Here is a 23,601-nt window from a genome sequence, read left to right as displayed (position 1 = left end):
AGTGACATGGCCTGCAGGACTATTGGCATTCCTGGGGAAGGAGGAAATTGACACTGAGGGAGTAGGTGGGTGGTTTGCGTGAGCTTGGTTACAAGAGGAAGGGATTTACTGGTCAGTGGACTGCTTCCGCTGTCGCCCAAAGTTTTTGAACTTGTCACTGACTTATGATGAATGCGCTGCAGGTGACGTATAAGGGAGGATGTTCCGAGGAGGTTAACGTCCTTACCCCTACTTATTACAGCTTGACAAAGGCAACACACGGCTTGACAAATGTTGTCCGCATTTCTGTTGAAATACTTCCACACCGAAGAGCTGATTTTTTTGGTATTTTCACCAGGCATGTCAATGGCCCTATTCCTCCCACGGACAACAGGTGTCTCCCCGGGTGCCTGACTTAAACAAACCACCTCACCATCAGAATCCTCCTGGTCAATTTCCTCCCCAGCGCCAGCAACACCCATATCCTCCTCATCCTGGTGTACTTCAACACTGACATCTTCAATCTGACTATCAGGAACTGGACTGCGGGTGCTCCTTCTAGCACTTGCAGGGGGCGTGCAAATGGTGGAAGGCGCATGCTCTTCACGTCCAGTGTTGGGAAGGTCAGGCATCGCAAACGACACAATTGGACTCTCCTTGTGGATTTGTGATTTCGAAGAACGCACAGTTCTTTGCTGTGCTTTTGCCAGCTTGAGTCTTTTCATTTTTCTAGCGAGAGGCTGAGTGCTTCCATCCTCATGTGAAGCTGAACCACTAGCCATGAACATAGGCCAGGGCCTCAGCCGTTCCTTGCCACTCCGTGTGGTAAATGGCATAATGGCAAGTTTACGCTTCTCCTCTGACAATTTTATTTTAGATTTTTGAGTCCTTTTTTTACTGATATTTGGTGTTTTGGATTTTACATGCTCTGTACTATGACATTGGGCATCGGCCTTGGCAGACGACGTTGCTGGCATTTCATCGTCTCGGCCATGACTAGTGGCAGCAGCTTCAGCACGAGGTGGAAGTCGATCTTGATCTTTCCCTATTTTTGGAACCTCAACATTTTTGTTCTCCATATTTTAATAGGCACAACTAAAAGGCACCTCAGGTAAACAATGGAGATGGATGGATACTAGTATACTTATGGATGGACGAGCGACTGCCGACACAGAGGTGGCTACAGCCGTGGACTACCGTACTGCGTCTGCTGCTAATATAGACTGGATGATAATGATATAAAAAATATATATATATATATCACTATTGCAGCCGGACAGGTATATATTATATAATGACGGACCTGCTGGACACTGTCAGCACTGCAGACTCCTAAAGTAAGCTACTAGTATCAAGAAGATAGAAAAAAAAAACACCACAGGTAGGTGGTATACAATTATGGATGGACGAGCGACTGCCGACACAGAGGTAGCTACAGCCGTGGACTACCGTACTGCGTCTGCTGCTAATATAGACTGGATGATAATGATATAAAATATATATATATATATCACTACTGCAGCCGGACAGGTATATATTATATAATGACGGACCTGCTGGACACTGTCAGCTCAGCACTGCAGACTCCTAAAGTAAGCTACTAGTAGTATCAAGAAGATAGAAAAAAAAAAAAACACCACAGGTAGGTGGTATACAATTATGGATGGACGAGCGACTGCCAACACAGAGGTAGCTACAGCCGTGGACTACCGTACTGCGTCTGCTGCTAATATAGACTGGATGATAATGATATAAAAATATATATATATATTACTACTGCAGCCGGACAGGTATATATTATATAATGACGGACCTGCTGGACACTGTCAGCTCAGCACTGCAGACTCCTAAAGTAAGCTACTAGTATCAAGAAGATAGAAAGAAAAAAAAAACACCACGGGTAGGTGGTATACAATTATGGATGGACGAGCGACTGCCGACACAGAGGTAGCTACAGCCGTGGACTACCGTACTGCGTCTGCTGCTAATATAGACTGGATGATAATGAGATATAAAATATATATATATCACTACTGCAGCCGGACAGGTATATATTATATAATGACGGACCTGCTGGACACTGTCAGCTCAGCACTGCAGACTCCTAAAGTAAGCTACTAGTATCAAGAAGATAGAAAAAAAAAACACCATGGGTAGGTGGTATACAATTATGGATGGACGAGCGACTGCCGACACAGAGGTAGCTACAGCCGTGGACTACCGTACTGCGTCTGCTGCAGTGCTAATATAGACTGGATGATAATGTTATAAAAAATATATATATATCACTACTGCAGCCGGACAGGTATATATTATATAATGACGGACCTGCTGGACACTGTCAGCAGAATGCGTTTATAGAATAAAAACACCACACGACGAGTGTTTAACTTTTTCAGGCAGACAATCACAATATACTGGTGGTCAGTGGTCACTGGTCAGTCACACTGGCAGTGGCACTCTTGCAGCAAAATAGTGCACTGTTAAAATATGTACTCCTGCTATAACTGCTCCCCAGTCTCCCCCACAATTAAGCTGTGTGAGCAGTGAGCACTCAGCACAGTCAGATATACAGTATTACATAGCTGATGCAGCACACTGAGGCTGAGCACAGATATGGTATGTGACTGTGTCACACTGTGTATCGTTTTTTTTCAGGCAGATAACGGATTAATTAAACTGGTGGTCACTGGTCACACTATCAGCAAGTAGTACTCCTAATATGCTCCCCAAAATTAGTAAATCAAGTGTCTCTACTACTCTCTAGTCTACTCTAAACGGAGAGGACGCCAGCCACGTCCTCTCCCTATCAATCTCAATGCACGTGTGAAAATGGCGGCGACGCGCGGGTCCTTATATAGAATCCGAGTCTCGCGATAGAATCCGAGCCTCGCGAGAATCCGACAGCGGGATGATGACGTTCGGGCGCGCTCGGGTTAACCGAGCAAGGCGGGAAGATCCGAGTCTGCCTCGGACCCGTGTAAAAAGCGTGAAGTTCGGGGGGGTTCGGTTTCCGAGAAACCAAACCCGCTCATCACTAATTTATATCTGGCATTGGGAGTGTATCTGGCATTGGGGGTGTATCTGGCACTCTCGGGCATGTCTCTCTGGCACTGGGGACATATCTGGCACTCTGGGGACATGTGTATCTGCATTGGGGGCATATCTGGCACTCTGGGGACATGTGTATCTGCACTGGGGGCATATCTGTCACTCTGGGGCCATGTCTATCTGGCATTGGGGGTATATCTGGCACTGAGGACATTTCTGACACTCTGGGGACATGTGTATCTGCATTTGGGGCATATCTGGCACTCTGGGGACATGTGTATCTGGCACTGGGGGCATATCTGTCACTCTGGGGACATGTCTATCTGGCATTGGGGGTATATCTGGCACTGGGGACATTTCTGGCACTCTGGGGACATGTGTATCTGCATTGGGGGCATATCTGGCACACTGGGGACATGTGTATCTGCATTGGGGCATATTTGGTACTCTGGGGACATGTGTATCTGCATTGGGGGCAAATCTGGCACTCTGGGGACATATATGTATCTGGCACTGGGGGCATATATGTATCTGGCATTTTGGGCATATATGTATCTGGCACTGTGGGGCTATATATGTATCTGGCACTGTGGGGGCATACATGTATCTGGCACTGTGGTTACATGTGTATCTGACACTGATGGGGGGCATATCATGTGTATCTGGCACTGCTGTGGGGCATATCATGTGTATCTGGCACTGCTATGGGGCATATCATGTGTATCTGGCACTGCTGGGGGGCATTTCATGTCTCTCTGGCACTGCTGGGGGGCATATCATGTGTATCTGGCACTGCTGCGGGGCATGTCATGTGTAGCTGGCACTGCTGTGGGGCATATCATGTCTATCTGGCACTGCTGGGGAGCATATTGTGTCTATCTGGCACTGCTACGGGGCATTTCATGTCTATCTGGCACTGCTGTGGGGCATATCATGTGTAGCTAGCACTGCTGGGGGGCATAACATGTGTAGCTGGCACTGCTGGGGGCATATCATTTGTAACTTGTACTGCTGGGGGGCATACCATGTGTACCTGGCACTGCTGAGGGGAATATCATCTGTACCTAGCACTGCTGGGGGTCATATCATGTGTATATGGCACTGCTGGGGGGCATATCATGTGTATCTGGCACTGCTGGGGGGCATACCATGTCTATCTGGCACTGCTGAGGGGCATATCATGTGTACCTGGCACTGCTGGCGGGCATATCATGTGTATATGGCACTGCTGGGGGGCATACCATGTCTATCTGACACTGCTGGAGGGCATACCATGTCTATCTGGCACTGCTGAGGGGCATATCATGTGTACCTGGCACTGCTGGGGGGGGCATATCATGTGTAGCTGGCACTGCAAGAGGGCATATTATATCTATCTTGCACTGCAGGGGGGCATATCATGTGTAGCTGGTACTGCTGGTCAGCATATCATGTGTAGCTGGCACTGCTGTGGGGCATATCATGTGTATCTGGCACTGCTGGGGGGCATACCATGTCTATCTGGCACTGCTGAGGTGCATATCATGTGTACCTGGCACTGCTAGGGGGCATATTATGTGTATATGGCACTGCTGGGGGGCATACCATGTCTGTCTGGCACTGCTGGGGAGCACACCATGTCTATCTGGCACTGCTGAGGGGCATAGCATGTGTACCTGGCACTGCTGGGGGGCATATCATTTGTAGCTGGCACTGCTGGTGGGCATATTATGTCTATCTGGCATTGGGGGTATATCTGGCACTGGGGGCATTTCTGGCACTCTGGGGACATGTGTATCTGCATTGGGGGCATATCTGGCACACTGGGGACATGTGTATCTGCATTGGGGCATATTTGGCACTCTGGGGACATGTGTATCTGCATTGGGGGCAAATCTGGCACTCTGGGGACATATATGCATCTGGCATTTTGGGCATATATGTATCTGGCACTGTGGGGGCATATATATATCTGGCACTGTGGGGGCATATATGTATCTGGCACTGTGGGTACATGTGTATCTGACACTGCTGGGGGGCATATCATGTGTATCTGGCACTGCTGTGGGGCATATCATGTGTATCTGGCAATGCTATGGGGCATATCATGTGTATCTGGCACTGCTGGGGGGCATATCATGTCTCTCTGGCACTGCTGGGGGCATATCATTTGTATCTGGCACTGCTGGGGGGCATATCATGTGTATCTGGCACTGCTGTGGAACATATCATGTGTATCTGGCACTGCTATGGTGCATATCATGTGTATCTGGCACTGCTGGGGGGCATATCATGTCTCTCTGGCACTGCTGGGGGGCATATCATGTGTATCTGGCACTGCTGCGGGGCATGTCATGTGTAGCTGGCACTGCTGTGGGGCATATAATGTCTATCTGGCACTGCTGGGAAGCATATTGTGTCTATCTGGCACTGCTACGGGGCATATCATGTGTATCTGGCACTGCTGTGGGGCATATCATGTGTAGCTAGCACTGCTGAGGGGCATATCATGTGTAGCTGGCACTGCTGGGGGCATATCATGTGTAGCTTGCACTGCTGGGGGGCATACCATGTGTACCTGGCACTGCTGGGGGGCATATCATGTGTACCTGGCACTGCTGGGGGCATATCATGTGTATATGGCACTGCTGGGGGGCATACCATGTCTATATGACACTGCTGGAGGGCATACCATGTCTATCTGGCACTGCTGAGGGGCATATCATGTGTACCTGGCACTGCTGAGGGGCATATCATGTGTAGCTGGCACTGCAAGAGAGCATATTATATCTATCTGGCACTGCTGGGGGGCATATCATGTGTAGCTGGTACTGCTGGTCAGCATATCATGTGTAGCTGGCACTGCTGTGAGGCATATCATGTGTATCTGGCACTGCTGGGGGGCATACCATGTCTATCTGGCACTGCTGAGGTGCATATCATGTGTACCTGGCACTGCTGGGGGGCATATCATGTGTATATGGCACTGCTGGGGGGCATACCATGTCTATCTGGCACTGCTGGGGAGCACACCATGTCTATCTGGCACTGCTGAGGGGCATAGCATGTGTACCTGGCACTGCTGGGGGACATATCATGTGTAGCTGGCACTGCTGGTGGGCATATCATGTCTATCTGGCACTGCTGGGGGGGGGGCATATCATGTGTATATGGCAGTGCTGGGGGGCACATCATGTCTATCTGGCACTACTGGGGGCATATGTCTATCTGGCACTGCTGGGGACATGTCATGTCTATCTGGCACTGCACTACTGGGGTAAGTATGTGTATCTGGCACTATACTGGAGACATTATGTGTAAGGAACACTACTGTGGCTGTTATGTGTAAGGCTGCTAATTGTGTGCGTAGAGAGGGTGTGAAAATATATTTATTTATAGTTTGATAATATGAAGTTGTGAGGCCACGCCCACTTTTCCAGGAGCGTACGGAGCCGTCCCTGCCTACAGTAGACAATTAGAGCTGCTCACAAGAGCATACATTCTAGAGTGTGTGGGAGGACACTACAAGGAAAAAGGGAGAAGATTAGCAGGACACAGAGGCTAACAGCCACAGCTTTGGTGAGCTGGAAGCCAGGGACCCAGTGACTGGCTCCCAGGGGCGGAGCCTGGAGAGAAAGGGAGATGCTGTGGTGATTCCAGGGAGGGTTGCAGGCTGCAGCACAGTAGTCAGAGAGAGAGAGAGAGCGGCAGCGCTGAAAGGAGTCGGAGTGGTGACAGCGGCCAGTGTTTGATGGAGTTAGGAGTCGGAATAGTGATGGCAACTGTTTGGTGGGTAAAGCAGTGTCGGGAGTTGTACATTTACCTCAGAAATCCGCATAGTTCACCTGAGCAGCATCTTAAAGTGTACTTTTACCTCAGTAACTGCATTAGTTTACCTGAGCAGCACAGTGAACTGCACTTTTACCTCAGCAGTCAGCTTGGAGTAAATAGAGGGAGTGCTACCCAACTTGTTGTTTAACCAGTTATTTTTGGGATTTATGGATGGAGATAAAGTACCAGCCAATCAGTGTCTAACTGCAATGACAGTTAGGAGCTGATTGGCCAGTACATTATCTCCATCCACTTTATCTTCATCCAGGGCTTAGTAAATAGACCCCTTAGTGCTGCATGAAAAGCCACCTTGAAAACCAGATAAACAGCGCTTGTGGTTTCAGGATATAATGATATACATATGGACTGCGTTTGAAATTATAAAATGTTTATTAAAACAACTAGATAAAACCCATTAAATATTAATTAATATAGTATTAGTGGACTGTAACAATATATTCTCGTGGTATATAAATCAATGAAGATATATGGATAGGCAGTTTCGGATCCTCATGTTATTTTTTCAGAGGATATAATGAATCAGTCTCTCTGAAATACAATGCCAATCTGATTCCACATGCAACATATATATAAAAAGTTTTTTTCCGGTATATTACCCAACAAGTCGTGAGAAGATGAGTGGATTGAAGATGGGAGTGTCCAATTAATCCTGTTGGTAATAAGCTGCTTGTGAATTGCAGGTGAATTAGTGGAACTCCTTTACACTTCTGATAGTTTTCAATTTCTCAGAACTCTGGGGCTAATTCCAAGTTGATCACAGCAGGAAAATTTTTAGCAGTTGGCCAAAACCATGTGCACTGCAGGGGAGGCAGATATAACATGTGCAGAGAGAGATAGATTTGGGTGGGTTATTTTGTTTCTGTGCAGGGTAAATACTGGCTGCTTTATTTTTACACTGCAAATTAGATTGCAGATTGAACACACCACACCCAAATCTAACTCTCTCTGCACATGTTAAATCTGCCCACCCTGCAGTGCACATAGTTTTGCCCAACTGCTAAAAATGTTCCTGCTGCGATCAACTTGGAATTACCCCCTCTGCTCCTGACGAAGGTGTAGGTTTTGCTACACAGAAACGCATTGAGCTGCATACCTGGACAACACATAACAGTGGACCACCATCACGGACTAATCTAATAACCGGACCAGCTTAAACCTGAGAAATTGACAACTATCAGAAGTGTAAAGGAGACCACTAATCCACCTGCAATTGGGTAATTGCTTTTATCTAGACGTTTTAATAAACATTTTATAATTTCAAACGCAGTCCATACGTATATAATTATATCCTGAAACCACAAGCGCTGTTTATCTGGTTTTCAAGGTATTGTGTTCTATATAGGAGCTTTACACACTCCTCAAACAGCTGCTGATAAGTTGCGCCAATTCAGCCCTTGTTCTTCTTGTTATGAAAAGCCACCAGCTACCCCTGGGAGTGGATTAATTAGCACCTATATAAACAGGGAGGATTGCCATTATTTGTTATTATTGCAAACAGGCAGATTATATTTGTGCTACCATAAATAGGCAGACCGGTTTAACTGCTTGTCGCTTGCTTTCATCTAATATAATTCCGGCTACCTCTGGACATTAGGGCTATGACCGTGCACCTGAACTTTCTAAAATATTACCACTGGACATCAGAGACATTATAGCTCTATTGCTAATATTTATGCTAACTGTTATGCCAACTTTGTATATTTTCAAACATAGCCTCCAACATTTGACACATAAAACCGGTACAAATTAGGAAAGGGAGCGTGGCCATGGGTAAAGAAGTGTGACCATGCCCCCTTTCCTATCCTTTCAATGTAAACTTTGAGTGTTAAAAATTGGTACAAAGCCCTTTTTGGCAGGTACAGACCATAAAAAAAAGGTACCGTACCTACCAAAAAGGTACAGTTGGAGGGTGTATTCAAACTAAGGGCCTTATTCAGCTTCAGTTGCAACATCGCAAATCGGGCAATTATCCGCAGACTGTGCATGCGCTGTGAAAGCATTACGCATGCACAGTTGCTAAGGGGGAGATGTACTAAGCAGTGATAAAAGTGGAGACGTAAGCCAGTGGAGAATCAGTCAGCACTGACGTAACATTTATAATTTGCATACTATAAAAGTATACAGAGCAACTGATTGGTTGCCATGGGCAATTTCTCCACTGGCTCACTTATCCACTTTTATCACTGCTTAGTACATGTCCCCCTAAATTGTGATGGCAATTTAGTGAAATGTGATCGCAATTTGATTGACAGGAAGTGACTGTTCGTGGGTGTTAAATGGTGTTTGTGTGGAGTGGTTGGAAAAATGCAGGTGGATCATGGCCGTTTTCGGGGTGTGTATCTGATGTCAGTTGCAATGCATTGTGTCTACAAACATGGCACCGGCGCGACTGCATTCTCATTATTCTGAGTAGCCCAGGGTCAACTGCAATTGTCGATGGTACTCTATTTCTACATATGCATCGAAATTCTGTGTTAGCATATGCAATTTTGCGATTGCATCAGTTGACATTTTTTACCTTTCTGGGCAGCTCTTCACATGCAATTTGTAGCAGAAGAAGGATTGGTAAAATCGCAATTTCTGTCTCAACAGCGGTCAAACTTGAATTAGGCTCTAAAAGATAATTGCTAACGCTACAGGTTTTGCATGTCTAATTCTGGTTAATGTTGAAATGCAAATGCTTACTAACTTGTAAACCTTATTTTAATTATTTCTAAATACCAGAGATTGCTTTATTTGCATAGCAAGTGAATGATTTTGTCAATCTGTGGTGCATGATATTACTACGCTCTTCCATTAATCTAACCAATTACAGTACAACAGTGATACAACGCTCCAGTTTAATAAATACTTTTCTGCCTAATATCTAGGGGAGAGTGAGCAGTGTACGCCAGGAATCTTCATGGGGAACTGTGGCACAACAACATCTGCTGGGAATGAGGTGCAACCCACCCCCAAACACTCGACCACTAGTGGTTTATCATACATAACCTTTTTTTACTTGCCAAATTACAGTAGGTACATCTTCATCCTTTGTTCATTGGAATGGACTTATCAGACACACATATGCACTTGTGCAAACACAGAAACAGCATGGGCAAATGAAGGTCATTGCAGCTTCTTCAATTTCACAGTTAACGTTGTTGAATTTTGAATGTCTTGAAGACATTTGATGACATTAGTAGATAAATATGAGCTAATATTTCAATTTGTCACAAAAGATTAATTTAGTCACTGAATTTATCTTGGACTTATACAGGCTGATTCTGAGCTCTAGGGAAAGCAAAAAAATTGGGGATTCCTGTCAGTGATGAGTGGCTGGTAGTATGGGGAGAATCTCTGTGGGCTGGCAACTGGGAGACACAGGGGGGTATGTACTAAGCAGTGATAAAAGTGGAGAAGTGAGCCAGTGGAGAGGTTGACCATGGCAACCAATCAGCTGCTCTGTATACTTCTATAGTATGCAAATTATAAATGTTACATCAATGCTGATTGACTTTTGTTGCTGCATTCTGACATTGCGTACTGCTACTAAGTTTATTATCAATAAGCACCCCCAAATCTTTTTCTACTACCGTTATCCCTACATTTTCCCCATTTAGTTTATATGCTGCCCAATTGTTCTTAGTCCCAAAGTGCATAACTTTACATTTGTCTATATTGAACCTCATTCTCCATTTATTCGCCCAGACCTCAAGTCTAGATAAGTCATTCTGTAGAGACTCAACATCCTTGTCTGAATTAATTACTCTACATAGTTTAGTATCATCTGCAAAAATTGACACTGTGCTTTCTAGTCCCTCTACTAGGTCATTAATGAATATGTTAAACAGCAATGAACCAAGTACTGAACCCTGCAGTATTGCACTGAGGCCCATTCAGAGAACATCCCATTAATCCCCACTCGCTGTTTCCTATTGTACAGCCAATTACTCACCCAAGTACAAATACTGCAGTGATTCCTACCCCAAGCTCTCTTATTTTGAAAATTAGTCTCTTATGTGGGAATTTGTCAAAGGCCTTAGCAAAGTCCAAAAAGACCACATCTACTGCTTTACCCTGATCAATATTATTGTTCACTTTCTCGTAGAAGCTTATTAAGTTAGTTTGACATGACCTGTCCTTCACAAAACCATGTTTATTCCTAGTAATAACCTTGGAGGTATCCAAGTACTCTAGAATGCTATCCCTTAATATACCTTCCAGTATTTTCCCCACTATATATGTCAAACTTATCAGTCTATAGTTACCGAGATGAGTTTTAATACCTTTTTTAAATATTGTGACTACCTCTGCTATACGCCAGTCCTACAGTATCATTCCTGATGTAACTGACTCACTGAAAATCAAATATAAGGGTCTTGATATCTCTACATTAAGTTCCATAAGAACCCTGGGGTGAAGTCCATCCGGCCCAGGAGATTTATTTATCTTAATTTTACTTAGTCTCCCTCGGGCTACTTCCTCGTTTAACCAAGTACTTAGCAACGGGTTGTTATTATAGCTTATATTGTGCTCTACTCTCGTCAACCTGTCCTCTCTCGTGAATACTGATGAAAAGAATTTATTAAATAAATCCGCTTTTTCCCTTTCATCATTAATCAAGACATCCAACTCACCTTTTAAAGGCCCAATATTCTCCTTTTTTAAACTTTTACCATTTATATACTTAATGAACTTTTAGGGATTTGTTTTACTCTCCTTTGCGATTTGTTTTCCGTTTTCTATTTTAGCTGCTCTGATTTCTTTTTTGTATTTTTTGTTACATTCCTTGTAGAACTGGAATGATTCCACCATCCTGTCAGACTTAAATGCTTTGAAAGCATGCCTCTTTCTATCTATCTATCAACTCCTGTTTTTGTTGACCTAGGCAAGCAACCAGAATAATGAAAATGGGGACATGCCATGAGGCCATGCCTCTAAATGCAAGGCCATATACCCTTTTTGAGTCTGTTTTGTGCACTGTGTGACACTGACCACAGTGACGCCATGGAGGTGAAGTAACACACTTAGTTGGATATTGATCGATAATTCTTAACTTTTATTTATGTTATTAAAAGAAATAAATATTCCAATAGTCTAGCAATAACAGCAGCAAAATATACAAAGGGGGTGAAAACTAGAGATGAGCGGGTTCAGTTCGTCGAGATCCGAACCCCCCTGAACTTCACCTATTTTACACGGTTCCAAAGCAGCCTCGGATCTTCCCATCTTGCTCGGTTAAACCGAACGCGGCCGAACATCATCATCCCGCTGTTGGATTCTCGCGAGATTCGTATTCTATATAAAGAGCCACGCATCGCCGCCATTTTCACTCGTGCATTGGAGATTGAACGGAGAGGACGTGGCTACGTTCTCTCCCTGAAAAGCTCCATAACTGTGCTCAGTGTGCTGCAAATATCTGTGCTCAGTGTGCTGCAAATATCTGTGCTCAGTGTGCTGCAAATATCTACGTTCTCTGCCTGAAAACGCTCCATATCTGTGCTCAGTGTGCTGCAAATATCTCCGTTCTCTGCCTGAAAAGCTCCATATCTGTGCTCAGTGTGCTGCAAATATCTGTGCTCAGTGTGCTGCAAATATCTACGTTCTCTGCCTGAAAAGCTCCATATCTGTGCTCAGTGTGCTGCAAATATCTGTGCTCAGTGTGCTGCATTTTGGTGACCAACAGTATATAGTTGTACAGTACAGTAGGCCATATGCTGTAACTTGCAGCTCTGTGTCACTGCAAGTATCCATTCCATATCTGTGCTGCATTTTTGTGAGCAGTATATATAGTAGTACAGTGCAGCATTTTGGTGACCAACAGTATATAGTAGTGATGAGCACCGGAAATTTTTCGGGTTTTGTGTTTTGGTTTTGGGTTCGGTTCCGCGGCCGTGTTTTGGGTTCGAACGCGTTTTGGCAAAACCTCACCGAAATTTTTTTGTCGGATTCGGGTGTGTTTTGGATTCGGGTGTTTTTTTCAAAAAAACCTAAAAAACAGCTTAAATCATAGAATTTGGGGGTCATTTTGATCCCAAAGTATTATTAACCTCAATAACCATAATTTCCACTCATTTTCAGTCTATTCTGAACACCTCACACCTCACAATATTATTTTTAGTCCTAAAATTTGCACCGAGGTCGCTGGATGGCTAAGCTAAGCGACCCAAGTGGCCGACACAAACACCTGGCCCATCTAGGAGTGGCACTGCAGTGTCACGCAGGATGGCCCTTCCAAAAAACACTCCCCAAACAGCACATGATGTAAAGAAAAAAAGAGGCGCAATGAGGTAGCTGTGTGAGTAAGCTAAGCGACCCTAGTGGCTGACACAAACACCTGGCCCATCTAGGAGTGGCACTGCAGTGTCACGCAGGATGGCCCTTCCAAAAAACACTCCCCAAACAGCACATGACGCAAAGAAAAAAAGAGGCGCAATGAGGTAGCTGTGTGAGTAAGCTAAGCGACCCAAGTGGCCGACACAAACACCTGGCCCATCTAGGAGTGGCACTGCAGTGTCACGCAGGATGGCCCTTCCAAAAAACACTCCCCAAACAGCACATGACGCAAAGAAAAAAAGAGGCGCAATGAGGTAGCTGTGTGAGTAAGCTAAGCGACCCTAGTGGCCGACACAAACACCTGGCCCATCTAGGAGTGGCACTGCAGTGTCACGCAGGATGGCCCTTCCAAAAAACACCCCCCAAACAGCACATGACGCAAAGAAAAATGAAAAAAAAAAGAGGTGCAAGATGGAATTGTCCTTGGGCCCAACCACCCACCCTTATGTTGTATAAACAGGACATGCACACTTTAACCAACCCATCATTTCAGTGACAGGGTCTGCCACACGACTGTGACTGAAATGACGGGTTGGTTTGGACCCCCACCAAAAAAGAAGCAATTAATCTCTCCTTGCACAAACTGGCTCTACAGAGGCAAGATGTCCACCTCATCATCATCCTCCGATATATCACCGTGTACATCCCCCTCCTCACAGATTATCAATTTGTCCCCACTGGAATCCACCATCTCAGCTCCCTGTGTACTTTGTGGAGGCAATTGCTGCTGGTCAATGTCTCCACGGAGGAATTGATTATAATTCATTTTAATGAACATCATCTTCTCCACATTTTCTGGATGTAACCTCGTACGCCGATTGCTGACAAGGTGAGCGGCGGCACTAAACACTCTTTCGGAGTACACACTTGTGGGAGGGCAACTTAGGTAGAATAAAGCCAGTTTGTGCAAGGGCCTCCAAATTGCCTCTTTTTCTTGCCAGTATAAGTACGGACTGTCTGACGTGCCTACTTGGATGCGGTCACTCATATAATCCTCCACCATTCTTTCAATGGGGAGAGAATCATATGCAGTGACAGTAGACGACATGTCCGTAATCGTTGTCAGGTCCTTCAGTCCGGACCAGATGTCAGCATCAGCAGTCGCTCCAGACTGCCCTGCATCACCGCCAGCGGGTGGGCTCGGAATTCTGAGCCTTTTCCTCGCACCCCCAGTTGCGGGAGAATGTGAAGGAGGAGATGTTGACAGGTCGCGTTCCGCTTGACTTGACAATTTTGTCACCAGCAGTTCTTTGAACCCCAGCAGACTTGTGTCTGCCGGAAAGAGAGATCCAAGGTAGGTTTTAAATCTAGGATCGAGCACGGTGGCCAAAATGTAGTGCTCTGATTTCAACAGATTGACCACCCGTGAATCCTTGTTAAGCGAATTAAGGGCTCCATCCACAAGTCCCACATGCCTAGCGGAATCGCTCTGTGTTAGCTCCTCCTTTAATGTCTCCAGCTTCTTCTGCAAAAGCCTGATGAGGGGAATGACCTGACTCAGGCTGGCAGTGTCTGAACTGACTTCACGTGTGGCAAGTTCAAAAGGTTGCAGAACCTTGCACAACGTTGAAATCATTCTCCACTGCGCTTGAGACAGGTGCATTCCACCTCCTATATCCTGCTCAGTTGTATAGGCTTGAATGGCCTTTTGCTGCTCCTCCAACCTCTGAAGCATATAGAGGGTTGAATTCCACCTCGTTACCACTTCTTGCTTCAGATGATGGCAGGGCAGGTTCAGGCGTTTTTGGTGGTGCTCCAGTCTTCTGTACGTGGTGCCTGTACGCCGAAAGTGTCCCGCAATTCTTCTGGCCACCGACAGCATCTCTTGCACGCCTCTCTCGTTTTTTAAATAATTCTGCACCACCAAATTCAAGGTATGTGCAAAACATGGGACGTGCTGGAATTTGCCCAGATTTAATGCACACACAATATTGCTGGCGTTGTCCGATGCCACAAATCCACAGGAGAGTCCAATTGGGGTAAGCCATTCTGCGATGATCTTCCACAGATGCCGTAAGAGGTTTTTAGCTGTGTGCGTATTCTAGAAAGCGGTGATACAAAGCGTAGCCTGCCTAGGAAAGAGTTGGCGTTTGCGAGATGCTGCTACTGGTGCCGCCGCTGCTGTTCTTGCGGCGGGAGTCCATACATCTACCCAGTGGGCTGTCACAGTCATATAGTCCTGAGTCTGCCCTGCTCCACTTGTCCACATGTCCGTGGTTAAGTGGACATTGGGTACAACTGCATTTTTTAGGACACTGGTGAGTCTTTTTCTGAGGTCTGTGTACATTTTCGGTATCGCCTGCCTAGAGAAATGGAACCTAGATGGTATTTGGTACCGGGGACACAGTACCTCCAACAAGTCTCTAGTTGCCTCTGCAGTAATGATGGATACCGGAACCACGTTTCTCACCGCCCAGGATGCCAAGGCCTCAGTTATCCGCTTTGCAGCAGGATGACTGCTGTGATATTTCATCTTCCTCGCAAAGGACTGTTGGACAGTCAATTGCTTGGTGGAAGTAGTAAAAGTGGTCTTACGAGTACGACTTCCCCTCTGGGATGACCATCGACTCCCAGCAGCAACAACAGCAGTGCCAGCAGCAGTAGGCGTTACACGCAAGGATGCATCGGAGGAATCCCAGGCAGGAGAGGACTCGTCAGAATTGCCAGTGACATGGCCTGCAGGACTATTGGCATTCCTGGGGAAGGAGGAAATTGACACTGAGGGAGTTGGTGGGGTGGTTTGCGTGAGCTTGGTTACAAGAGGAAGGGATTTACTGGTCAGTGGACTGCTTCCGCTGTCGCCCAAAGTTTTTGAACTTGTCACTGACTTATGATGAATGCGCTGCAGGTGACGTATAAGGGAGGATGTTCTGAGGTGGTTGACGTCCTTACCCCTACTTATTACAGCTTGACAAAGGCAACACACGGCTTGACAAATGTTGTCCGCATTTCTGTTGAAATACTTCCACACCGAAGAGCTGTTTTTTTTCGTATTTTCACCAGGCATGTCAATGGCCCTATTCCTCCCACGGACAACAGGTGTCTCCCCGGGTGCCTGACTTAAACAAACCACCTCACCATCAGAATCCTCCTGGTCAATTTCCTCCCCAGCGCCAGCAACACCCATATCCTCCTCATCCTGGTGTACTTCAACACTGACATCTTCAATCTGACTATCAGGAACTGGACTGCGGGTGCTCCTTCCAGCACTTGCAGGGGGCGTGCAAATGGTGGAAGGCGCATGCTCTTCACGTCCAGTGTTGGGAAGGTCAGGCATCGCAAACGACACAATTGGACTCTCCTTGTGGATTTGTGATTTCGAAGAACGCACAGTTCTTTGCTGTGCTTTTGCCAGCTTGAGTCTTTTCATTTTTCTAGCGAGAGGCTGAGTGCTTCCATCCTCATGTGAAGCTGAACTACTAGCCATGAACATAGGCCAGGGCCTCAGCCGTTCCTTGCCACTCCATGTGGTAAATGGCATATTGGCAAGTTTACGCTTCTCCTCCGACAATTTTATTTTAGATTTTTGAGTCCTTTTTTTACTGATATTTGGTGTTTTGGATTTTACATGCTCTGTACTATGACATTGGGCATCGGCCTTGGCAGACGACGTTGCTGGCATTTCATCGTCTCGGCCATGACTAGTGGCAGCAGCTTCAGCACGAGGTGGAAGTCGATCTTGATCTTTCCTCTTTTTTTGGAACCTCAACATTTTTGTTCTCCATATTTTAATAGGCACAACTAAAAGGCACCTCAGGTAAACAATGGAGATGGATGGATACTAGTATACTTATGGATTGACGAGCGACTGCCGACACAGAGGTAGCTACAGCCGTGGACTACCGTACTGCGTCTGCTGCTAATATAGACTGGATGATAATGATATAAAAAATATATATATATATCACTACTGCAGCCGGACAGGTATATATTATATAATGACGGACCTGCTGGACACTGTCAGCTCAGCACTGCAGACTCCTAAAGTAAGCTACTAGTAGTATCAAGAAGATAGAACAAAAAAAAACACCACTGGTAGGTGGTATACAATTATGGATGGACTAGCGACTGCCGACACAGAGGTAGCTACAGCCGTGGACTACCGTACTGCGTCTGCTGCTAATATAGACTGGATGATAATGATATAAAAAATATATATATATATATATCACTACTGCAGCCGGACAGGTATATATTATATAATGACGGACCTGCTGGACACTGTCAGCTCAGCACTGCAGACTCCTAAAGTAAGCTACTAGTAGTATCAAGAAGATAGAAAAGAAAAAAAAACACCACAGGTAGGTGGTATACAATTATGGATGGACTAGCGACTGCCGACACAGAGGTAGCTACAGCCGTGGACTACCGTACTGCGTCTGCTGCTAATATAGACTGGATGATAATGATATAAAAAATATATATATATATATATCACTACTGCAGCCGGACAGGTATATATTATATAATGACGGACCTGCTGGACACTGTCAGCTCAGCACTGCAGACTCCTAAAGTAAGCTACTAGTAGTATCAAGAAGATAGAAAAAAAAAAAACACCACAGGTAGGTGGTATACAATTATGGATGGACTAGCGACTGCCGACACAGAGGTAGCTACAGCCGTGGACTACCGTACTGCGTCTGCTGCTAATATAGACTGGATGATAATGAGATATAAAATATATATATATCACTACTGCAGCCGGACAGGTATATATTATATAATGACGGACCTGCTGGACACTGTCAGCTCAGCACTGCAAACTCCTAAAGTAAGCTACTAGTAGTATCAAGAAGATAGAAAAAAAAAAAAACACCACAGGTAGGTGGTATACAATTATGGATGGACGAGCGACTGCCGACACAGAGGTAGCTACAGCCGTGGACTACCGTACTGTGTCTGCTGCTAATATAGACTGGATTCTAATGATATAAAAATATATATATATATTACTACTGCAGCCGGACAGGTATATATTATATAATGACGGACCTGCTGGACACTGTCAGCTCAGCACTGCAGACTCCTAAAGTAAGCTACTAGTATCAAGAAGATAGAAAAAAAAAAAAACATCCATTCCATATCTGTGCTGCATGTTTGTGAGCAGTATATACTGTATAGTAGTACAGTGCAGCATTTTGGTGACCAACAGTATATAGTTGTACAGTACAGTAGGCCATTGCTGTATCTTGCAGCTCCGTGTCAATTCAAGTATCCATATCTGTGCTTCATTGTTGTGAGCAGTATATAGTAGTACAGTGCAGCATTGTGGTGACCAGTATATTACAGTACAATAGTCCAGTGCTGTTCTCGCTGCTCAGTGTCAGTTCTCCGTAGTATCATCAGTGCTCAGTAAAATCAGTGCTCAGTATAATCAGTGATTGATCAGTATAATCAATTCTCAGTATAATCAGTGCGCTGTTAGACGTGCGCCCATTTTCCGCCATTAGTGCATTAAGATTTAGACAATTGATTAAGTTATTGTGTCTCCAGTACAAAATCCCATCTAGATTCCACTTCACTATGCAGGCGATAGCAAGATTTTACCATTTAATATAAGTGATTTATAATTAATTATTAATTACAGTGATCTTGCCAACTGATTCCAGTGATTTTGTCATTTTCTTCCAGTGATTTGGACCAATAATACCATTGATTAGAACGAATAATTCCTGTGATTTTGTCATTTTCTTCCAGTGATTTGGACCAATAATACCATTGATTAGAACGAATAATTCCTGTGATTTTGTCATTTTCTTCCAGTGATTTGGACCAATAATACCATTGATTAAAACTAGAGATGTGCACCGTAAATTTTTCGGGTTTTGTGCATGAGAGGTCGTGATCAGGAGAAGAAACTGTACCTGCCCCCTAGGACTGGTGTAATATTTGATAGTGCATCCTAACAAAGCAGAATTCTTTTATGTATTTACAACCCTTTATGAAGTCTAAGAACACTGTACGCTGTTTACTTAAGAAGTACCGTAAGGGTACGCTGGTTGCGTAACGATCGCTCAGCCGTAGGCGAGACGCTCAAGCGTCACGTTCGCTCACGGCCCAGAGATCACAGGACAGAATGATTCGCTATGGCGTAGCGGTTCGCTCGAGACCACGAGGAGATCACCAGCGGCGCAGACGCTCACAACGCTATACCTTTATGTCTAAACCTTATACCAATGAAATACACAGAATACCTTAATGTGAATACAGGGTGTAAGTGCAACCTTGTGTAACCTGACTAACTACAAAGCTGCTTGAGCGTTACCGACGCTCAAGTGAACACTTAACACTATAGGAAATACACAGATGCTGGTTTAGGGTCCAAAGCCTATTAACTGTATTATGTCTAATATACTTGTAAAAAGAGAATAACAGTACAAATGATACACTACAATATAACAGAGACTTCCTAACCAAAATACAATACTATCTAATACAATACAATACTAGTCTAGGGGAGATGTGAGAGAAAAGAGAAAGGAGAGAGAGAGAGAGAGAGAGAAATTGGCTCACAGTAAGACAATGATTACGGAGAGAAACTTACGCACAAGGGGAAACGATCGCAAGCGCCTCTGGACATCCAGCTTCCTGATTATCAGCAATGAGAACCATTTGAAGAGAAGTGAAAGCTGGATGTCACAGACCCGTCTTTTATGCTACTCACACAATGCAATCTAATGGTCCCTACAGTCTCACTGTCCATTGGACGCAGGAACTCGGCTTCGCATTATAACAAAGGTCATAGGTTGATTCATACAGGTAAACTGTATCAGTGGTCTTGGTTATGCAAAACAATGGGTGATAACTAACACATTCCTGTCTTCTGGAGAGCTATTGTTTGGCGAATACAAAACAGAATCCTGTCTGGGTTCTGTTCTATATTCATGATGTCCACTTTCAGTTGAGACAATGACGTCTCAGCCCTTATTTTCCTGTATACAAATCCAGCCCCATTTGTAAACACAGGTGTTGGCCTTCTTCATTGAGTCTCAAAGCTCAGTGTAATTAAAGGCTATTGCACTCCGTCTGCGGGAAAGATACTGATTTGGAGTACAATTGATCTTCAATTACTATTCCTGTGTTTACCTTATGCATGTGTAGATATGAGGCCCTCTTAACATGCAAACTATTGTTTGGGGGATCTCTGAGGTCAAAGAGCCATTTGAGACCCACTGATGCCTGTCTCCAACTGTTCAGATGCATGACTAAGTAAGAACAAATAAAATGGACATAACTTCTTATGTCCATAACTATTCGCACGAGCGATTAATATGCTCCAAACCAACACCGGAATATCGCTAATTAAATACTCTTCCGATGGGTACCAAACACTGCTGTATGATTCCTGTTAGACCCTTCGTACAATACAAAGAGGGATTCCTCTGCTCAGGGACATTCTATATTAACCAAACTTTCAGAATCTATCAAAGGGACCATGATCTACAAACTACATTAATTGTGAAAATATGTAACGAATGAGTCGCACGCTACGACTACATAAACTCTACCGTAAATACGCATACCGTGCGCCTGCGGGTGCACGCTATTGCGGGTATGCGTCTTCACGGGAGAGCGTACGCATGCGCAGCGCGGACCAGTGTGCGGTGCAAATATGGCAACGTGCATAGAGACATTTTTCTGACTTTGACAGTCCACCCTTTGGCAGTCAATAATAACTGCCACCTTCTAAAACATTTCAAAAGGAGAAAAATGTAAGTCAGGGGTTAATTTATTTCCATGGTGGGGTAAGGAAGAAGAGAGGAGTAGGTGTGAAAAGGGTATGACCTAGTGAGAAAGTAGAAGCATGTGTGTATGAGTCCATGTTTGGAGGGTCATGTATCATCGTGCCGTACGTGTGGTAAATCAAGCTTCGAGGTATTGCGAAGTATACATTTGAATTCCTTCTTATCCTGTGGTACAGGTCTGTGGATGGGCCGTCAAACTCTACCGAGCTCATTTCGGCTTTCAGTTGTAACAAAATGGGGATGCACATTTTAGTTGATGATACATGAATGGGGGAGGTATGTGGTTGCTGATATCTGTGCCTGTACTCCCTATCGTCTATGTGTGTCATTACCTGAGGGTTGAAGAGATGAAGATAAAGAACACTTATGTAAAATGCAATGATATTCTATGTCAGGGAAATGTACATCTGTCGTTGAAGTTGTGTTCGGTATCTGTTGAGAGTCGTCTTCTTTGCGCTGTATTGCTCCTTGGGCGTGAGCAAATAGCTTTGTCAGAGCCATCGGATTTACAAAAAATGTTGGGCTAGCGTGAGTTTAAAAGTACTAGGGAAACTGGGGATCCATGGCAAAGTTCATCAAGTGTCCATATCATAGGTTGTCAAAACTTCATCTTTGGTGCTTGTCTGTTGTCTGTATACATTTCATCTCGTCAGCTTCCTCGTCCAAGGGGGTCTTTGTATCTTGGAGAAAAACAGAAAAACAGGTGAAAGAAACGGACCGTATAATCGCATTTTCATCACATTCTGGTTTCTATCATTGGGTCATAAATCAAATCCAGGTTAATTACGGTTTCCTCACTCCTCAAGCTCATCACTTTTGTACTTTGTTTGCACCTCATTAAAGCCTGCCCGCATCTAAATATCAATCCAATCGATATAACGACACCCAAGATACATAGTAGAAACTTTCCAACATCCATTATGACTCCTTGAGCCCAGTCTCCTAAACCGGAGAACCAATTTCGCGGGTTCAACCATGACACCCAACCAGTCAGCTCATTACCTACAGCAGCAAGGGTGAGATTGTGTTTTCGGCGAAATTCCCACTTCAATTGGAGAATATCGTCCATCTTTTGATCTATGACCTCGACCGGATCCTCGGTGCTATTCGTGATATACGTGCAACACTTTATACCGTACTGTGTTGCCAATGTAACACAATATCCGCCTGTCACTGCTGTGAGATAATTAAGAACCATCCTATGCTGAACTAGTTCTGTTTTGTAGGCTTGGAGTTCTCTTCCAGTGTATCTAAACGTGTCATCATACATTTCAGTGATATTATCTAACAAATTGGCGAGTGCGGAAATGTATCTATAATTCATCACTCCTCGAGCGGTACGAGTGAAATCTAACGCTACCAGAACCTGAATCCCGGTGGATTCATGGATAAGATCAGAGGCCGGATGCTCTAACCTTTCTGACAGTTGTCTTTTAACTCGGTGCTCGTAATGAGTGTGAGTATAAGGAGCTTGGGCACCACGGTGTATGTCCTTCATTTTGTCATGTGTAACAGTCATCACTTCAGGCAATACTTTTCCAATATAACACAATCCTTCAGAGTTTGGGGCAAGCCACTTGTACGCCTTTCTCCCGCATATGAAATATGCATCATCGGGGAGAACATAAGGGACGGAGAAGGACATGACCATGTTACAAACCTTCCAGGTGAAATCTCCTGACCCTAATTCTTCCATCTGCTTAATGCACGTATCAGTTTGTACGATATGTGCACAGTATCCTGGTGATACCTCTCCAACTCTAGTAATCCTATTTCCTAAGGTATATCGATACCGGAAAGATTTTCCTCTACTGGCTATGTGGCGTACAAGCTCTGTATCTGTAGGCATTCTATCTGCTCTGTGTGAAAAGGTCATGGTAAGTTTGCTCCATGACACTTCCCAATTTCCCGGCTTACGGGGATTGGAGATATTAAAACATAAGAGGGACCTATCCACATGGTATTGGTGGAGCTTCAAACTAGGAGGGCTGGAGATGTTAAACCTCCGGTCCACCGGTCTCCCACCCCTTAGCTCAAGTACCTCCCCTAACGTTAAAGGAAATGGTACTAGCCCTGATTTGCTATGACCCTGAGGTACTTGAGAGCATACCCAACAATCTGTTTTATTTAACACGTTACCCACTAAGGAGTGATGGTCACTCAATGGATGCTGGTCCATATGGATATTAAAACTGGATTGGCATTTCTTTATGCATCCATCTTCAACCATTGTCACAGAGCCTACAGATACAGTTTTTCTTTTTTTTTTTTAACTAACAATCCTTCAAAGAAAATGTTTACAGATAACATGGTTGTTAGATCGTGCCCGGTACTCGCCTTTGCTTGGTGATTGGGTTGCTATTGGAAATTTACACCTCCGTCTCAGTCATCAGAACCTTTATGGATCCTTTCTCGACCTCACTGGTACTCTCACCGAAACAGACTGCTCTGGTCAACATCATGGTTAACGGGAAAATCCATATCACAGTCTCTTGGGGCAAGTCCATCTTACAGGAGGAGAAAAGAAGAAATTTGTAAATGGGGTATAAGAAAACAGTTTGAGGGGGAGAGAACTTGTTACGATAATAAGTTCTCTCGTCTTGTCGTTCTTCTTGTTCTGCTGTCCTCTCAAAAGGTGCTGTCTCTTCAGTCTTCCGAATGAACCTTCTGGTGA

The 23,601-nt window shown here is 44.6% G+C and overlaps 1 long non-coding RNA gene across 1 annotated transcript in view; it reads left to right on the top strand.

The window, feature by feature from the left end:
• The first annotated feature begins 6,706 nt into the window (after positions 1–6,706).
• Positions 6,707–23,601, top strand: part of LOC134947755 (uncharacterized) — a 140,333-nt gene continuing 123,438 nt past the window's right edge. The window contains exons 1-2 of the long non-coding RNA XR_010182748.1: positions 6,707–6,798; positions 9,732–9,875. This is a non-coding gene — a long non-coding RNA (uncharacterized LOC134947755). The remainder of the gene's footprint in view (positions 6,799–9,731; positions 9,876–23,601) is intronic.

Source organism: Pseudophryne corroboree, chromosome 8 (assembly GCF_028390025.1).
Source record: "Pseudophryne corroboree isolate aPseCor3 chromosome 8, aPseCor3.hap2, whole genome shotgun sequence".
Lineage (NCBI taxonomy): Eukaryota > Metazoa > Chordata > Amphibia > Anura > Myobatrachidae > Pseudophryne > Pseudophryne corroboree.
This window is presented reverse-complemented; position numbering and strand designations above follow the sequence as displayed.